The sequence below is a fragment of the Suncus etruscus genome, chromosome 3 (genome assembly GCF_024139225.1).
Source record: "Suncus etruscus isolate mSunEtr1 chromosome 3, mSunEtr1.pri.cur, whole genome shotgun sequence".
NCBI classification, from domain to species: domain Eukaryota; kingdom Metazoa; phylum Chordata; class Mammalia; order Eulipotyphla; family Soricidae; genus Suncus; species Suncus etruscus.
The window spans coordinates 70,125,057-70,131,056 of NC_064850.1; the positions used below are offsets into that span (position 1 = coordinate 70,125,057).

General features: G+C 40.4%; 1 non-coding gene across 1 annotated transcript; it reads left to right on the forward strand.

Annotated features, from left to right (window-relative positions):
* The first annotated feature begins 1,537 nt into the window (after positions 1-1,537).
* Positions 1,538-1,644, forward strand: LOC126005630 (U6 spliceosomal RNA). Its single transcript, XR_007494674.1, has one exon. It is a non-coding gene; the product is annotated as a U6 spliceosomal RNA (small nuclear RNA).
* The last annotated feature ends 4,356 nt before the right edge of the window (positions 1,645-6,000 follow it).

Consider the following 6,000-nt stretch of genomic DNA (forward strand, 5'->3'; position numbering starts at 1 on the left):
AAGTGGGTGGCCTTCCCCTGTATTGATGAATAGCTGTGGATCTGTAAAACAGATAAAGGCAGAGGAAGGTGCTCACCTGCCAGTGCCCTAAGACCACCACAACATCTGAGTCAGCACCTGCACCCCAAGGCTGCGGCCATTAAATATTCATCACTCCATACCACAGAGGGACCCTCCCACAAATGATCACTGCACTTCCACAGCAATCACTGGTCACCCAAGGCGACCACTGGATCTTAGCCACTGAGGCTGATGCCCCATCAGAGCCTCCAGCTCCCACACTCTAGTCAAAGAGCCCCAGACTAACATAGAAAACACCACCACACTGCAAAGATCAAAATGGGGAGACAACTGAGAACTCCACCATGCTTAGTAAATGAAGATGCTATGATAGTTCAGAAGACTCAGTATCAGCCATCTACATAGCCTTTTTTTTTGGGGGGGGGTCCACACCTGGCAATGCTCAGGGGTTACTCCTGGCTCTATGCTCAGAAATCGCTCTAGGCAGGCTCGGGGGGACTGTATGGGGTGCCAGGATTCGAACCACCAACCTCCTGCATGCAAGGCAAATGCCTTACCTCCATGCTATCTCTCTGGCCCCCATACATAGCCTTTTTGACAAGGACTTCAGAAAGTAAATGTGGAGGATGCTCAAAGAACTCAAAGAAAGCATGGAACGAAGAGAATGAATAGTCAATAAGACACAAGATATGAAAGTAGAAATAAAAAACTTCAAACAAAAATAACAAGACTGAAAAACTTGTTAGGCAAAATGAAAAACTCACTGGATAGCCTCACCAGCAGAATAACAGCTACTGAGAACAGAATCAGTGAGTTGGAAGATTAGCTCATAACAACTTCATACAACATAAGAAGACTGAAAATGCCCTTAACATAAATGAATAGAAGGAAACAATAGACCTTTGAGATAAATTAAACAGGAACAACATAAGAATCACTGGGATCCCAGAGAGGCAGGGAAAAAAAAAGCTCACTGAAGAAGCAATAGTCAAACATCATTAGTGAGAAGTTTATGAGGAGTGCATGCAAGCACATCATTTATACCCAAAGAGTACCAGCTTAAAGAGACCCAAATAAAAGCACCATAGGCATATCCTAGTCACAGTAATGAAAACCACAGATATAAAATACTAAAAACAGCAAGATCAAATTGGGATATTAAATACAAAAAAGTATCCTTAAGATTGACAGCAGACTTATCACAGCCAATGCCTCACCCACTCAGACTCATTTGGGTGTGAAGGAAAGATACACTGCTTCATGAAAAAAATAACATCTTAGGAACTCTACCAACAAAATCAACATTAAAAAAAGAAATAAGGGGGCCGGAGAGATAGCATGGAGGTAAGATGTTTGCCTTTCATGCAGAAGGTCATCAGTTCGAATCCCGGCGTCCCATATGGTCTCCCGTGCTTGCCAGGAGCAATTTCTGAGGATGGAGCCAGGAATAACCCCTGAGCACACTGCCAGGTGTGACCCAAAAACCAAAAAAAAAAAAAAAAAAAAAAGAAATAAGGTGCTCGCTTCGGCAGCACATATACTAAAATTGGAACGATATAGAGAAGATTAGCATGGCCCCTGCGCAAGGATGACACGCAAATTCGTGAAGCGTTCCATATTTAAAAAAAAAAAAGAAATAAGGGGCAAGAGAGATAGCAAAGTGGTAGGGCATTTGCCTTGCATGCAGCTGATCCAGGACGGATGGTAGTTCGAATCCTGGCATCCCATAGGGTCTCCCAAGCCTGCTAGGAGTGATTTCTGAGCACAGAGCGGAGTAATCCCTGAGCGTGATCAGGTGTGATCCCAAAACCAAAAACAACAACAACAACAACAACAACAACAACAATAATAATAATAAATGGAAGGTGCTGGAGAGATAGCACAGCACTAGGGTGTTCTCCTGGCATGCAGCCAATCCAGGGGCATCCCATATGGTCCCCTGTGCCTGCCAGGAGCGATTTCTGAGCCCAGAGCCAGGAGTAACCCCTGAGTGTTGCCGGGTGTGAACCCAAAACAAAACAAAAAGAAATGAAGGGTTTTTTTTTTTTTTTTTTTTTTTTTTTGGGCCACACCCGGCTGTGCTCAGGGGTTACTCCTGGCTGTCTGCTCAGAAATAGCTCCTGGCAGGCACGGGGGACCATATGGGACACCGGGATTCGAACCAACCACCTTTGGTCCTGGATCGGCTGCTTGCAAGGCAAACACCACTGTGCTATCTCTCCGGGCCCTGAAGGGTCTTTTAATATGCAATACAGACCCAACAAACACACCAAACTTCTACAAAATAACAAAAAGGCACAAAATCCCATAATAGGCATCTCTCAATATTAATGAACTAATACACTGATTAATAGAGAGAATGGCAAAATGGATCAAAAAATGGAAACTAACATTTTGTTTCTTACAAGAAATGTATTTAAATATTCCGTTTTAAGACCATGTTGGAGGACAATTCTTCAAGCAAACAACTTCATTAAAAAGGCTGGGGTGGCTATATTAATATCAGACAACTTAGACTTCAGAGTTAAAGGAGTTATAAGAGACAGAGATGACCATGTCTTAATAATCAAAATATGTGTACATCAGGAAGAGACCATACTCCTAAACATATATGCACCCAATAAGGGGCCAGAACTTAAAACAATTGCTAGTAAACTTAAAGACATAAATAACAATACAATAATAGTAGGAGTCTTCAACATCACCCTGTCACCTCTTGATAGATCAACTAGGCTAAAATTTAACAAAGATATACTGGCTCTGAAGGAAGAAATAGAAGAGTGGATTATTATATATATATGATTTTATCCCCATAAAGCTTGATAAACATTATTCCTTAATGCACATGGGACATTCTCCAAGATAGACCACATGCTAGACCATAAAACATGCATCTATATAATCAAGTGGATAGAAATTATATCAATTATCTTCTCAGATCTTGGTGCACTGAAAATGGATTACAAACAGAAATGGAAAAATAACTTGAGCACTTGGATATTAAACAATTCACTTCTGAACAACTACTGAGTAAAGATGAAATCAAAGAGGAAATCAAAAGATTCCTGAAAACAAATGAAAACAAAGACACGAATTATCAGAATTTGTGGGACACAGAAAAATCATGTTAAGAGGACAATTTGGGGCCCGGAGAGATAGCACAGTGGTATTTGCCTTGCAAGCCGCCGATCCAGGACCAAAGGTGGTTGGTTCAAATCCCAGTGTCCTATATGGTCCCCCGTGCCTGCCAGGAGCTATTTCTGAGCAGACAGCCAGGAGTAAACCCTGAGCACCGCCAGGTGTGACCCAAAAACCAAAAAAAAAAAAAAAAAAAAAAAAAAAAAAAGACAATTTATAGCTTTGCAAGCATTTATTAGGAAGAACAAAAGGGCCCACACAAATAACTTAATGACAGAGCTTTAAAAAAATTGGAAAAGGAAACAACAAAATGAACCAAAAAATAGGCAGGCAGAAAGAAATGATAAAATTAAAGCAGAAATTTATGAACTGGACAACCAGAAAACAATGCAAAAATATCAATGAAAGCAAGAGTTAGTTCTTTAAAAAATAAATAAGATCCATAAAACATAAACAAGACTCTGGGCCCGGAGAGATAGCACAGCGGTGTTTGCCTTGCAAGCAGCTGATCCAGGACCTAAGGTGGTTAGTTCGAATCCCGGTGTCCCATATGGTCCCCCGTGCCTGCCAGGAGCTATTTCTGAGCAGACAGCCAGGAGTAACCCCTGAGCATCGCCGGGTGTGACCCAAAAACCAAAAACCAAAACAAAACAAAACAAAAAAAATATAAACAAGACTCACAAAAAGAGAGAAACTTAATAAACCAAATCAGAAATGAAAAAGGGTGCCACTATATATACTATGGAAATTCAAAAGGTATCGAAGATTATTTTTGAGAATCATTATGCCACAAAACAAGAGGACCCAGAAGAAATGGATAAATTATTAGAATCCTCTAACCTCTCAAGGTTGAACCAAGATGATCTGGAATATCTGAACAGACCTATCACTCAACAAAATATTAACAAATAGAATCAGACAGCTTATCAAGAAGGTTATAGATTATGAACAAATAGGATTCATTTCACAGCTGCAAGAATGGTTTAACATTCGCAAATCAAGCAATATAATAGACTATATTAACAAAAGAAAAAAATCAGATAGATAGATAGATACAGAAAGTATTTGACAAATTCCAGCACCCATTCATGATATAAATAAAACTCTACATATGGCATAGAAGGAACTTTTTTCAACATAGTCAAGGCCATTTACCACAAGCCTATGGCAAGTAATATACTCAATGAGGAAAAACTAATATCCTTTCCTCTAAGGTCTTTCATGAGAAAAGGTAGCCCCCTCTTCTAGTCAACATAGTACTGGAAGTATTTGCCATAGCAATAAGGTAAGAAAAAGATACCAAGGGCATCCAGATAGGAAAGGAAGATGTCAAGCTCTCATTGTTTGCAGATGACATGATACTATATTTAGAAAATCCTAAAGATTCTACCAATAAGCTGCTAGAAACAATAGATTTGTATAGTAAATTGTCCAGTTTCTAAATTAAAATAAAAAAAATCTATGGCTGGGCCCGGAGAAATAGCACAGCGGCGTTTGCCTTGCTAGGAGCAGATCCAGGACCTAACGTGGTTGGTTCGGATCCCAGTGTCCCATATGGTCCCCCATGCCTGCCAGGAGCTATTTCTGAGCAGACAGCCAGGAGTAACCCCTAAGCAACGCCGGGTGTGGCCCAAAAACAAACAAACAAAAAAAAACTATGGCTTTTCTATATACAAATAATGAAAGAGAAGAGATATTAAAACAATTCCATTCACAACTGTGCCTCAGAAAATCAATTACCTCAGGTCAACTTAACTAAGAAGATGAAAAACCTATACAAAGAATACTTCAAAACACAGCTTAAGAAATAAAAGATGACACAAAGAAATGGAAATATATACCCTACTTGTGAATTAGCAGAATTAACATAATATGGGCCGGAGAGATAGCATGAAGGTAAGGCGTTTGCCTTTCATGCAGAAGGTCATCGGTTCGAATCCCGGCGTCCCATATGGTCCCCCATGCCTGCCAGGAGTAATTTCTGAGCATGGAGCCAGGAGTAACCCCTGAGCAGGGCCGGGTGTGACCCGGAAAAAAAAAACAACAAACATAATAAAAATGGCAATCCTTCCCAAAGCATTGTACAAAGTTAATGCAATCCCTATTAGTGGCCGGAGAGATAGCATGGAGGTAAGGCATTTGCCTTGCATGCAGAAGGTTGGTGGTTCGAATCCCGGCATCCCATATGGTCCCCCGGGCCTGCCAGGAGCGATTTCTGAGTGTAGAGCCAGGAGGAACCCCTGAGCGCTGCTGTGTGACCCAAAAACCAAACACCAAAAAAAAAAAAAAAATACTCATTACATTCTTCAAAGAAGTGTATCAAACATTCGGAAAATTCATTTCGAACAATAAACTTTCACGAATAGCCAAAGCAATCCTTGGGAAAAAGAAGATGGGAGGCATAACTTTCCCCAACTTTAAACTGTACTATAAAGCAGTAGTTATTAAAAAGCATGATATTGGAATAAAGACAGATCTTTAGATCATTGGAATAGACTTCAATTCTGAGACTGACCACTAGGTCCATCAATCTGTGATAAAGGATCAAGAAATACAAAGTTGGGGTTGGAGCAATAGCATAGTGGGCAGGGCATTTGCCTTATACATGAATGTCCTCGATTTGATCCCCAGCATCCCATATGGTTCATTGAGCCTGCCAAGAATGATTTCTGAGTGCAGAGCCAGGAGTAACCCCTGAGCTCCAGCAGGTGTGGCCCCAAAACAATAACAGAAAAAAAAGTGGAGCAAGAAAAGCTTCTTCAACAAGTGGAGCTGAGAAAACTTGTCAACTACATGCAAAAAAAAAAATAAAAGTGAATTCACACTTATTTTTAACACCAT